The 14,503-nt window shown below is 43.9% G+C and overlaps 1 protein-coding gene across 1 annotated transcript in view; it reads left to right on the forward strand.

The window, feature by feature from the left end:
* Window positions 1-6,097: 6,097 nt before the first annotated feature.
* The window catches only part of TMEM108 (transmembrane protein 108), a 213,347-nt gene continuing 204,941 nt past the window's right edge, over window positions 6,098-14,503 (forward strand). Inside the window, exon 1 of the mRNA XM_066584604.1 lies at window positions 6,098-6,187. The gene's annotated coding sequence lies outside the window, so the exon portion shown is untranslated. The remainder of the gene's footprint in view (window positions 6,188-14,503) is intronic.

Raw genomic sequence — 14,503 nt, forward strand, 5'->3', positions numbered from 1 at the left:
TTAGATGATTACCTAATAATACTTTAAGGCCAGATTTGCAGCTGTTAAACATCAATAAATAATGTTAGTACTAATTGATTTCTCTTGGGTTTACAACTGGTTGATCAGACTCCTATGTTTTATTACATGCAGCAGCTGCACAATGGCTGACGATGAAATGTACTAAAATAATATGTTACTACACTTTCAGATTTATACTCACATCTATGTTCAAAAATGTAAAGAAATCAAAGTGCATAAACTGAATCCCTTTTTTCAGTGGACATGGAATATATATAGTCATTGTCAAAAAACCATGGCGCCACTTGTCTTTGGATGGCGGACAATGGAACAGTTGAGATGCTCATGCTTGTCAGATGGTCAGACAATCCTCAATCCGCTATCGGTATCGCTGCTCTGTAAAAGTCCGATCTATCAAAGTAAGGCATTATTTATCTTGCGTGTAAACATCGTTAGAAAAACATATATAGGACGCCAAAATTGCACATTTTTGGTCACCCCCTCACCAAGAAAAAATGTAATAAAAAGTGATCATACAAGTCATATGGATTCCAAAGTACCATTTAGAAACTACAGGGCGTCCTGCAAAAAATAAGCCCTCACACAACTATGTCAGTGGAAAAATAAAAAGGTTATGGCTGTCAGAAGATGGCGGCAAACAATTTTTTTTTTTTCAAAAATGTTCTGTTTTTTTAAAGTAGCACACAAAAAAAACCAACAAAAAATGATACAAATTTGGTATTGTCATAATCGTCCTGACCAACAGAATAAAATGGTCACCTCATTTTCCCAAAGTATATATAGCGTTAAAACAAGACCCTACCAAGGATGCCGGAATTTAATTTTTGTCCCATTTCATGCCACTTAGAATTTTTAAAATGTGTTTCAGTAGACTATATGGTCCATTACATAGAAAAATGCTACTTCAGCCTGCCAAAAATGAGCCCCCAGACAGCTACGCCGATGGATAAATAAAAGAGTTATGAATTTTTGAAAGGGGAAAGGAATAACAAGAAATGGCGTTCCTCATTGGGGCCAAACTCTAGATAACAGAGGGGCAGGCAACCTGTTGATATCAATTTAAAAAAATTCTCCACTCTGATTGAAGCTCACAGAACAGATTTCAGATGGTGTGAGAAAAAGGATCCCATGTTGGTGGTGAGTATAAGGTAATGGTCAAACCATACCAAAAAAATCCCAGCGCTCCAGGTGGTAAATCCATATAGTGAAAATGTTGGTGCTGAATATGACCCCTGCACAGAGGAAGAGAGGAGAACCCAGCCTTCATCCATGCACAAATATAAACACATCCAAGTTTTTTTTCACCATGTCAAAAAGTTGATGAAAACTAGACATCCAGGAGATGCTTGTACATCTCCAGCCTGCAGACAAATGGTTCGTACTCCCAGCATTAAGCAAAACAGCAGAGCTCCCGTTTTTAAAAGCCTCTTCAGCAGTACGTCCTTCAAATGGTGATCAATTGTTTGACATGCAAATTAATCCATCTCTAACAAGGACATGTATCATACTGGTGCATGCATTGATTTGGTCAATAAATGCTGTTAGTGTCCTGTCATGTGGAATTGAAGTGTTTCATGGAGCTATTATCAGATGCAACCCACATGAAGCCTTTATTCCAATGGATACTGTTCATGAGTTTTAGCACCTTCTTACTTTCTCTACATCTGTATATAGTAAAGATTGATCCTAAGCTCAATAATATGTTGATGAATGTAGTGTGAGAGGGCACGAGGGGTAAGCTCCAGGTAGGTATTGGACTGACGGGCAATGAGCAGACCAGGCTCAGAAACAGGGAGAACCAGGCTGAGCTCCATGGATGAAGTTATGGGCCCCTTGTGTGGGCAGATGGCACATTACTGATTCATCACCCAGTTCCAATCATACCGGTTCAGGAGAGGGCTGAGTCTTGAAGTAAGCAGTGTTGGTGGCCACTGCTCAGAGGCTTCGCAGGTGACACACATAGGACTCTGGAGATATTGTTGGTGCACTCAAAAGTAACTTTAATAAAGACTACAAGAAAGAGTTTCAACCTGGATCTGAGTCAGCGGGATAACTCTATTAGGTAAAATAACTTTCACAGTCCTGAAAAAACACATTAATGAAGGAATAGCGAAATATTCATATCTGGTTACAAGTATTAATTTCTCCTGTCGATTTTGCCTGCAGCATGAATCAGGGGAGACTCCGCTTCCTGCCTTCATCCACAGCATAGCCGCACCACATACTACCTACAATGCCTGGATTCTGAATCAGGGGAGACTCCTCTTTCTACCTCCATACACAGCATAGCTGCCCCACATACTACCTACAATGCCTACAGTCTGAATCAGGGGACACTCCTCTTCCTGCCTACATCCACAGCATAGCTGCCCCACATACTACCTACAATACCTGCAGTCTGAATCAGGGGACACTCCTCTTCCTGCCTACATCCACAGCATAGCTGCCCCACATACTACCTACAATGCCTACAGTCTGAATCAGGGGACACTCCTCTTCCTGCCTACATCCACAGCATAGCTGCCCCACATACTACCTACAATGCCTGCAGTCTGAATCAGGGGAGACTCCTCTTCCTGCCTTCATACACAGCATAGCTGCACCACATACTACCTACAATGCCTGCAGTCCACATCAGGGGAGACTCCTCTTCCTGCCTCCATCCACAGCATAGCTGCACTACATCCTACCTACAATGCCCTCAGTCTGAATCAGGGGATCCTCCTCTTCCTGCCTGCATCCACAGCGTAGCTGCACCACAACCTACCTACAATGTCCTCAGTCTGAATCAGGGGATCCTCCTCTTCCTGCCTCCATCCATAGCATAGCTGTGCCACACACACCCTACAATATCTGCAGTCTGAATTATGGAAGACTCTTCTCCCTGCCTGCATCCACAGCGTAGCTGTGCCACATACTACCTACAATGCTTGCAGTCTGAATCAGGGGAGACTGCTCTTCCTTCCTGCATTCACAGCGTAGCTGCACCACTTACTGCCTACAATGCCTGCAGTCTGAATCGGGAGCCTCCTCTTCCTGCCTGCATCCACAGTGTAGCTGCACCGCAAACTACCAACAATGCCTGCAGTCCAAATCAGGGGAGACTCCTCTTCCTGGCTCCATCCACAGCATAGCTGCACCACATCCTACCTACAATGCCTGCAGTCTGAATCAGGAGAGACTCCTCCTTCTGCCTGCATCCATAGCATAGCTACACCACATCCTACTTACAATGACAGGAGTCTGAAGCAGGGGAGACTCTTCCTTCTGCCTGCATCCACAGCGTAGCTGCACCACATCCTACCTACAATGCCTGCAGTCTGAATCAGGGGAGACTGCTCTTCCAGCCTGCATCCACAGCATAGCTGCACCACTCACTGCCTACTATGCCTGCAGTCTGAATCAGGGGATACTCCTCTTCCTGCCTGCATCTACAGTGTAGCTGCACCACATACTACCAACAATGCCCTCAGTTTGAATCAGGGGATCCTCCCCTTCCTGCCTCCATCCATAGCATAGCTGTGCCACACACACCTTACAATACCTGCAGTCTGAATTAGGGAAGACTTCTCTTCCTGCTTGCATCCACAACGTAGCTGTGCCACATACTACATACAATGCCTGCAGTCTGAATCAGGGGAGACTGCACTTCCTGCCTGCATCCACAGCGTAGCTGCACTACTCATTGCCTACAATGCCTGCAGTCTGAATCGGGATCCTCCTCTTCCTGCCTGCATCCACAGTGTAGCTGCACCACAAACTAACTACAATGCCTGCAGTCCAAATCAGGGGAGACTCCTCTTTCTGCCTCCATCTACAGCATAGCTGCACCACATCCTGCCTACAATGACTGCAGTCTGAATCAGGGGAGACTCCTCATTCTGCCTGCATCCATAGCGTAGCTGCACCACATCCTACCTACAATGCCTACATCCACAGTGTCGCTGCTGCACCACTCACTGCCTACAATGCCTGCAGTCTGAATCGGGATCCTCCTCTTCCTGCCTGCATCCACAGTGTAGCTGCACCACAAACTAACTACAATGCCTGCAGTCCAAATCAGGGGAGACTCCTCTTTCTGCCTCCATCTACAGCATAGCTGCACCACATCCTGCCTACAATGACTGCAGTCTGAATCAGGGGAGACTCCTCCTTCTGCCTGCATCCATAGCGTAGCTGCACCACATCCTACCTACAATGCCTACATCCACAGTGTCGCTGCTGCACCACTCACTGCCTACAATGCCTGCAGTCTGAATCAGGGGATCCTCCTCTTCCTGCCTGCATCCACAGCGTAGCTGCACCACATACTACCCACAATGCCAGCAGCTTTAATCAGGGGAGACTCCTCTTCCTGCCTGCATCCACAGTGTAGCTGCACCACAAACTACCAACAATGCCTGCAGTCTGAATCGGGATCCTCCTCTTCCTACCTCCATCCACAGCATAGCTGCACCACATCCTACCTACAATGCCTGCAGTCTAAATCAGGGGAGACTCCTCCTTTTGCCTGCATCCATAGCATAGCTACACCACATCTTACCTACACTGACAGGAGCCTGAAGCAGGGGAGACTCTTCCTTCTGCCTGCATCCACACCGTAGCTGCACCACATCCTACCTACATTGCCTGCAGTCTGAATCAGGGGAGACTGCTCTTTCAGCCTGCATCCACAGCGTAGCTGCACCACTCACTGTCTACTATGCCTGCAGTCTGAATCAGGGGATACTCCTCTTCCTGCCTGCATCCACACCGTAGCTGCACCACATCCTACCTTCATTGCCTGCAGTCTGAATCAGGGGAGACTGCTCTTTCAGCCTGCATCCACAGCGTAGCTGCACCACTCACTGTCTACTATGCCTGCAGTCTGAATCAGGGGATACTCCTCTTCCTGCCTCCATCCATAGCATAGCTGTGCCACACACACCTTACAATACCTGCAGTCTGAATTAGGGAAGACTCTTCTTCCTGCCTGCATCCACAACATAGCTGCACTACTCACTGCCTACAATGCCTGCAGTCTGAATCGGGACCCTCCTCTTCCTGCCTGCATCCACAGTGTAGCTGCACCACAAACTACCTACAATTCCTGCAGTCCAAATCAGGGGAGACTCCTCTTCCTGCCTCCATCTACAGCATAGCTGCACCACATCCTGCCTACAATGCCTGCAGTCTGAATCAGGGGATCCTCCTCTTTCTGCCTGCATCCACAGCATAGCTGCACCACATACTACCCACAATGCCAGCAGCTTTAATCAGGGGAGACTCCTCTTCCTACCTGCATCCACAGTGTAGCTGCACCACACACTACATACAATGCCTGCAGCTTTAATCAGGGGAGACTCCTCTTCCTGCCTGCATCCACAGCATAGCTGCGCCACATACTACCATTTCTGTCCACATCCTCCTAAAGCAACAGTACCGTTCAAACAAAATCAAACTATGGAACAATGACCACTAATATTACGTTTCCATTTACAGTAGAAATGAACGCTAATGTGTCTTCATCAGCGCATTATGATATACATTCTGCATTTGATCAGTATGTCCAATGTCAATTATGCAATAATTAAATATGTCACCATCACAGGGTTTTAATAAACCATCGATAACATTTTAATGCTTATAAAAACCTGGAATTTTTCCTATGAAAGCAGAAAGCATTATCATTACTAAAGTTCATTATTGACAAGAAATTCATTGAAAAGTTGTCAGCTTTATGACCAGTTTACATTCAACAAGTCATTTCCACAAGACGAGGGAAGACAAGTGCTGCTAGTATCTCTCGTAGAGTGATAATATCACTTGCATCAATGACTGCTGGTACTAGCAGATGCAACTCAGTCTTGCCAAGAGACTGCATCTTGTAATCTAGTCCAAACAAACGGGGGCGACAAAGCCTCTGCTCCCAAATGTAGCAGTGTAGGATCTCACATCTCCCTGGGCTGCTGTAGCCAGGACTATTCTGTGCAATGATTGGCCGGAGCAGCTCTGTGATTCATCCCAGACTACTGGAGCTATTGGTCTCCCTCAGTAGCAGACTCTACTGGGGGGGTTCTCCTGTGCTGTGGTGGATACAGAGCTGAGACTGATCCATAGAAGGACAGCAGCTCACATACTGGAGAGGCTCATTGACTGCTTGGAGGGCTCGCATTTCACAAGGAAGGTAAGGTTCTCAATCATGAGACTTAACATTAATCCTTGCACAGCGAGCATGCACTTGTTATTTTTTGCATTGTAGATGATGTGTTCTGTTATGCTATAGGATTAATATCTACAAAGGAATACAACGAGGGTATGTGCTAAAGCAGCAGGTTAATAAAGTGCCATTAGTTTCAGACATGACATCTGTTACAATGTGTTTAAGCATTATCTGACGTCTAATGCAATCAATTCTATGAGATTTTATAATAGGCAGCTAATTGAAACACTTGGTGGTATGGATAATATTACCATAGCTGTCCATACGTATTAAATCCTAATGCAACAATGGTATTTTATGACGTTCATATGATGCCTGGGGGTTGGCTACTAATGTAACTCTTTGTGAGCATCCAGGGGCCTAAGAGAGTTATTGATAAGCCAGATAGGATTATATCTACATATAAGTTCTATCACCAAGCATTATGCATATCAATCCGAGGGCCTTTTTCATTGACAATAACCTGCTTGCCTGCAGCACCTAATGCTGCTACACTGTTGCATACAGGCTGCACCAAAACTGATACATCTCTAGGTATAGTTACATTTCTAGAATGACTACAACCTCAACAGTCAGCAGCAGCCGGCATCTTCTCCGTGGGTCATTATGGGAACAGATGTCACGTCTTGGAAGCTGATTTCTTAGATTCATACACTGACAATCCCATCCAGGCAAATACTAATGTACTAACCTTACTATAGTAGGAGCTAGGCCATTGGTAAGTGACTACACTATGTAGGTTTGGCTAACTGCAGCAGAAGAAAGCAAGCTTGGGTTGACAAAGGGTTAAGGATTGTTTCGCTTCACTTAGAGCAGATTATGTATGTTAATGTTATTCTGTCATAAATTATCCCTTAACCCCGCTGGCTGGTGAGGAGATGGAGGTGTGGTTGTATAGGTGGCGGTAGAAGTAAAGGGATTGCAGTGAAGACACAGCAGCAGAGGCAGCATTCAGCACTGGAGCAGTGGACAGCTCCTCTATCACTGCCTATATACATACACTTGTCCATAGCCATGGGATCCTATTGACTCAAGAAAGATGGGGGGGGGGGTTGGGTTACCTTGGTGATTTCGAGTCATTAGAAAAGCCAAATAGCAGAAGAATGGGATGTTAATCAAACGCCACGGTCGCGCAAATTACACAGGCTAATAATGATAGAGAGTGCTGCTTCATAAAGGCCACATCAACAGCTGATCGTTTAAAGAAGTGGCAATTTACATAGCACTGACTAAGTGACCTTGGGATTGCCATGCTACGTGGCCTGGATGCATTTTAGAATACTTGCTTTCAAATATGCTCCATAGTTTAACCCTTTAAAGACCACAATACGCTTTTTTAGCTGACCTCACTTACGGTTTTTAAACCTGCACATACTTCTTTTTTAAGGCGGTGACTTGGCTGACTACTGACAGAAGGGCTCCTGCTCTAACAGCCAGTGGCAGAGAAACCTCAGGTCCTGGCAGTTTAACCTCCTGCATGCCACAAGCAATAGCAACTGCAGCATGTAAGCAGATGACCAGGGGAGGGGCACCTTCTGTCGCCCATCTACACCCGCAACGCAATCATAAAGTAACAATGGGTTCCAATGGCAGCCAGAAGCCTGACAAAGGCCTCCATGTCTCCCATGTAACTCAGCATATTAGGCCCCGCCTGAAATAGGCTGCTTTCCTAGGCTTAGTAGAATGCACTACATAAGTAATGCAGTGTACTATTCTAGCGATCGAACAATTGTATCGTCAAGTCCCTTTAGGAACTGAAAAATAGTGTCAAAAATTTTTTAAAAAGTTTAATTTTGAGGGGAAAAAAATCCAGTTTAGAAAAATTAATTTTTTCTCTCCAAAAAAAGTTTTAAATGGATAAAATACGGAAAAAACTCTTTTAAAAAACACATGCGTTTGTAATGACACAGACAATGGAAATAATGTATTTATTTTGCATGGTCAATGTCCAAAAAATACAATAAGAAGCAATCCAAAAGTCACATGTACCTCTAACTGGTACCAATAAAAACTACAACTCTTCCTGCAAAAGACAAGACCTCACACAAGTCTATTGCCAGAAAAATAAACAAGTTATGAGTATTAGAATGCAGCGATGCAGATTCAATTGTTTTTCTTTAAAAATGGGTTTTTATTGTGCAAAAGTAGTAAAAATTGAGAAAAATCTGTATAAACTTGGTATCGCAGTAATCGTGCTGATCCACAGAAGAAAGTTATCATGTTATGTTTACCAACTGGTGAACGCTGGGAAAACTAAGCCTAGAAACAATGGCAGAATTTCTGGACGTTTTTTACATCTTACCCCCCAAAAAATGTATTAAAAAGTTCTACAACACATTATTTGTACCCCAGAGTGGGGCTGTTATAAAATACAACTCCTCCCACTAAAAACAAACCCTCATAGTATGTTTGGCCGAAAAAAGACATATGTCCATGCAGTTCAGCCTATTACCCCCAATGTTGATCCAGAGGAAGACAAAAAACCCCAATGAGTTTTTTTGGTCTAATGTAATGATAAGGATCGATAAGGATCATTTGGACCTTAAGTCGCAAAGTAGGCCAGTCACTAAGAGAGTACAACCTAGAGATGACCATCCTTTATTACTAAGCAGTATGTGAACTAGAACAACTCTCTTATGATAAGTATTGAAGTTAGATACAAAGTATCTAATTAATGTAAACACATACTGTATGTTATGTAAACTAGCTGTGAAATGAAAGGAGACGCTTATATTTGCTTCAGGACACAGAAAGTGCAAAAATGCCGTAAATCACACTCATCTGAAGCAGCCTGCTCACACGATGGGTGTTGCATTTTTGCATATACCTGTGCGTGTTTTACGGTATTTTTTGCTTTAATGTCATGTGTATTTGCATGTGCAAAAAAAAGCATGCAAGCATGCCCCTTTGATTTCAATGGGCAATTAAGTTAAATTAGATTAATATATGCTGTGTTTCTGCGCAATATGCATGAAAATAGAGCGAAATGCGCACACAAATCAATGGGTTCTATTCGCTGTGTATTGCACACGCAAATTTTGAGTGCGCAATATGCTATGCAAATGAGTCAGAGTGAATAAGTCCTAAGGCTGGGTTCACACGGAGCGGATTTACCATGGAATTTCCGTGCAGAATTTTGCTGCGGCAAATCCGCCTGCAGCCACTAATCCCGGGTCCACACAAGGCGGCAAATCTGTCGGACCCAGCGCTGTGGAATTGACAGCCGCAGCATGTCAATTCTTTTTTTTTTTCCACTGCGGCCTCGCTCTTCTCTATGGGGAGAGAAAGCCACAGCGGATTGCCGGCGGCCAAACCGTTTCAAAACCCATGGCGAAATGTCCTCGGGGATTAACAGAACCTGCGGGGACCTACAGGACTTTACAGGGGGACACTTAAAATGTGCTTCTGGGCAGGTCTTAAATGTCCTGCTGTAAGCTGTGAGGAATCTATTCCCTGAGCAGGAGTTTCCATAAACTCCTGCTCCCACAGGATTCAATAGAAACTCCTGCACAGCTCGCACCAAAGATAGCCGATGTTCTATATTTCTTAGGTGCGCGCCATTTTGCGATACTACATTCTTTCATGGGAGTGCTTCTATAGGAATACATTGGTTCTTTTAGAAGGGCTCTTTTTGAGCACCCAAAAACAAAGCTCGTCTGACCGAGGCCTTATAGGGGAATGCAGGAGAGAAGCCTGACTACAGCTTCCCCTGGTTAAATCAACTGGCTGCTGAAAGCGGGATGTGGGGAGACCAGCTGATTGCTGCAGATTCTGCATTTTGAAGGACGTTGTCTCTGTCTAGGCCACAATTTACTAAACTGATATGGCAGAGCCAATTAGCCCACAATCTTCTTTAGCTTAAGCCTCTAGTATCAAAAGAACCTTCATCAGAGACCCTATAGACGTTTTTAGAGTCAACCTCTACAATGGACCTAGAATAAAATATATATTTATGTATACAGGCTGATCATAATTAAAAGTATCCCTGCTCAGATATGTCTAGAGAGACTTCTATTGGGTGTAATTGAAACGAACTTGGTGATGATACTATCCAGGACATGCGGATGTGATCCACGTGAAAAAAATTAGTTACAAATAACAAAAACAGGATTTTCAGCACTGTTTACGGGGCCATGTTTAAGGGTCCTTTCACACAAGCGTATGCTTTTGCACAGGTATTTGTGCATATTACTGTACTTTTTGTGTTCGCAAGGCCAGTGCACATCGGTGCAAGACTAGAAATGGGGGAAAAAAATAAAAAAATTGGGGAAAAAACTGTTTTTTTGTTAGTTTTTTTCCAAGCCATTTTTTGTGTTATATAGTTTGAATACCATGTCACAGATATATTATTTATCAATGGAAAAGAACATATTTTACACACTTTTTTTCTTCAATTTTTCTGGAAAAAAATGACTTTGGAAAAAAAACGGAAATTTTTTTTCCCCTCAACTTTTCAGTTTTTTTTCTAGGCCTTCCCATTTCTACGCCAGACACACCTCCACCGTGAGTTTAAAGACTATTCAACCTAATGAGTTCCAGATGTGATCTTTTTCCTGCGCACCTCCTGTAAACATTTAGGGCGCCTACCCACTTGCGTTGCCGATTTTCGCGCGTGAAAAACGCGGTGTTTTTTGCGCGTTTTTCGGGGGGTTTTTGCTCGTTTTTCGCGCGTTTTTTGCAGCCCTCCATTGACAATCATGGGTGCATTAAGAGAAAAATAAGGAGACATATGCAACTGACAGTTCCTATGTGAAAAAAACCCACGAAACGGAAAAAAAACCTCAGATGGACAAGAACACATTCTATACTAATTGCTCTTGAGAAAAAACGCAAAACATCACAGGAAAAAAAATCGCAAGTGGGTAGGCACCCTTATAGGGATCTTTTGTTCTCCTGTGTGCAAAAAAGAGCACTAGGAACTAACCCACTGAAATCAATGGGTTCTATTCTCTGCGTATTGCGAGTGCAAACTTTGACTGCGCAAATATGTGCAGAAATACGCTCATGTGAAGGGACCCTAACTGTCTTGAAACAGCACATGCACTGCTTCCCCCTTGCAGATGCTCCATAGACTTTTCAACAACAGCTGTTGCAACGTCTTCTGTTTGTCGTTGAGATATTTTATCATCTGCAATAGTTTAATTTTAACAGACGTCCATGTTATCCATGTTATCATAATATTGCAACCATAGCTAATAAGAAGGCTTCTAATTATAGGATAAAGTTAAGAATGTAATATTTAGGGTGGTTTCACATCTGCACTGGGGATTCCCCTTTCCTGTTCTGTTTGGAGAGCAGGAAAGGGGAACCCCCCCGTGGCCAAACAGTTCCGTTTCTGCACGGAACCAAACAGCGTCAGGCAGACACCATTGACTATAATGGGGTCTATCCGCTTTATGCCCAACAGACCGTTTTTTGGATGGAAGAAAAAGCTCTGCATGCAGCCGGATCTGTGACAGAATCTCTGTTGGGATGTTCTGACGCAGATGTGAAACTGACCCTTAGCCCTTCCTCCAAATGGTTCTATTGTGGAGGATGCTAAGGACCAAAGGAGGAGCAACTGTTAGGATTTTAGAAGTAATTTATATATTGACTCTCAATGTGCTGCCCCTTAAATAATATAGTGCCGATCCGACTCCCCTATTCTGATTGCCAATCCCAATCTCTATGAGTTCACTCCATGCTAACGAAGGAACATCTGTTATATAGTATAATGTTTGTTCCTTGATTTATGCCGAAACTCCTAATAGTGTCACTTTGTTGCGATTGCAAATCCAAACTGTCATCCCAGCCTTCTGCTTTGATGTTGTCTCAGAAGAAGTGTTGCTGGAAAGGTTTGCAAAACATATCAAGTGAAGCCTCTCTCTTGTGAAAGCAGTAATGATTCGCATAGTTCCAGCAGGTGTTGAGATTCAATGGTGCGCCAATGTTTCATAAGTAGTAATAATAGTCTATGCATTCAGAAATTAGGGCATCGGTTTCATTATGAACGTAAAGAAGCATTAACCCTAGAATAGATGATAAATATACGCAGGAGATAATCGTGTCCCGTCTGTAGGGGTTCATTATAACCCTTAAACAAAAAGCCTTGCAGATGGATTGTACAGAACATATAGGTGTTTGTTACCTACTGATACCTTTTATCTGCATCTGGTTGTCAACCAGACTTAAACAGATGGGCGTGTTTTAGTCCCGTTATGCGGCTGTAAAAAATCATGGCCACATAACGGGCCGAAACGAAACCATTGATTTCAATAGTTTCGTCTTCACTGCCTGTCCACGGGAAGGTTTGAATTGCGTTCCCCGCCGGGATAATCCGGGGAACACAATATAAGCTATCTATAGCCTTGCTATGGAGAGCGCTTCCCCCCTGTCCATGAGCGGAGAATCATTGCGATTCTCCGCTCGCAGGCGGCAATTCGCAGCATGCTGCAAATTAACTGTGATTCTCCGCGGTCAGCCTATCTGTCAGATAGGCTGACAGCGAAGATCCGCCTGCTGACTCCTGCCCCCAGGCGGCAGTATCCCACGGCGGATCTCGGACGCGGGATACCGCAATGCCCGTGGACAGGCAGCCTTAGTATTAACTGCATGTGAGACCTATCTTCTCGCTTTGTTTTTCAAACTCGCGCAGAGTAGTGCGGAGTTTAAATACTCTGAAAAAAAAAACCTGGGTTCATGCGCAACTACGTAGTTGTACTCACACCCATCTGTTTTTGCCCTTGGGCGCATAAAAAGACTTCTGATAGGCAGACAACAGCATGTTTCGCAGTGTATTCACAGACCGAAATACTCATATGCTCGTGTGAATGCATCCTCAGGGCTCCTTCACACGGGTGTATTTGTGCACCAAAATGCAGAGGATGGAATCGGTTGATATCAATGGGTGCATTCATACTTCCCTTTTTTGCATGCACATTTCCCTCGTGTACAAAAAAATAGAACACGCTCTATCATGTGCACATTTGCGCACTAAGAGGCCCCATAGAAGTCTATGGGGGATGCATAAATGAGCGCACGGTATGCAAGGGGATGCAGGAAAAACAAGGTAAAAGCACCACTAAGATATGGCAGGACCCATCATTCAGCTTTTTTTTTTCAAACTCATGTGAAGTTCAAATGTTAAAAAAAATAATTTAACCTGGTTCATGCGCTAATGTGCACCACAGCGGCAAGCGTATTAGCGTATGCATTTATGTGTTAAAGCCCTTAGGGCCCTTTTAGATGAGCCAATTTATCGTTTGAATGAGCGAACGAGTGAGTGACATCGTGTAGTCTGTTTAGACAAGGAGATACATCGTTGGCTCGTTCAAATGAGAAATCATTCATTCATTCCCATTTCTGTATAAGTGACTGAGAACGACTGAATGAGCGCTGGTTAAAGCGAACAATAAGTGAACGAGCCAACGATGATTTTCATGGCTGCAGAAAATGAACGACGAGCGAAAAGCGAATGATTATTGTTCATCATCAGGTCATTAGCTGCATTTAGAATGAGCGATTCATTCACTTTCGCTCATTTGAATGATTTTTTTGAAGATAATCGTTCTGTCTAAAAGCATGCGTCGCCTAGCGCACTCACGGTGCGTGTGCAAGGTTTGCTGTGATCTGTGGATGACGTACTGCTCATAGCAGCAGGGAGGGGCAGGTTAAGGGAAAAATGTCAAGCCAGCACATATGGTCTGGCCACCTACCTGGACTCTGTAGGCACCGATTATGCAGGTATGGGTAGTATCCGTACAAAAAATAAGTATTTGAAAGAACTATTGATCAGCATTCTGCCGCTGGCTTGGTGTCATATAGTGGAAAGTGATGACAGGTTCCCTTTAGAATAAAGGATCCTCCCCAAGCACTAACCCTCTGTCCACGGCCCGGGGTCTCCCTTCACAGGAGGACATAGAATAAGCAGACTACAATACCCAGAGAGGTTATTAAAATTGGGGTTTTATAGTTTAGAAAAAAGATGACTGAGGGGCAACCTAATAACTATGTATAATATATCAGGGGGCAATACAGAGATCTCTCCCATCATCTATTTATACCCAGGACTGTAACAGGGGGGCGCCCTCAATGTCTAGAGGAAGAAGGTTTCTACTGAGTCGGTAAAATGAGTACCCAGCTTGCTGAGGGGGTAATAAATAAATTACCTGAAAGCACTGCGGAATATGTTGGCGCTATACAAATAACAAGTCTCCTTTCCCCCCCAACACTGACATAGAAGGGGGTTCTTTACTGTAAGAGCAGTGAGACTATGGAACTCTCTGCCTGAGGACCTGGTGA

Source organism: Eleutherodactylus coqui, chromosome 12 (assembly GCF_035609145.1).
Source record: "Eleutherodactylus coqui strain aEleCoq1 chromosome 12, aEleCoq1.hap1, whole genome shotgun sequence".
NCBI classification, from domain to species: domain Eukaryota; kingdom Metazoa; phylum Chordata; class Amphibia; order Anura; family Eleutherodactylidae; genus Eleutherodactylus; species Eleutherodactylus coqui.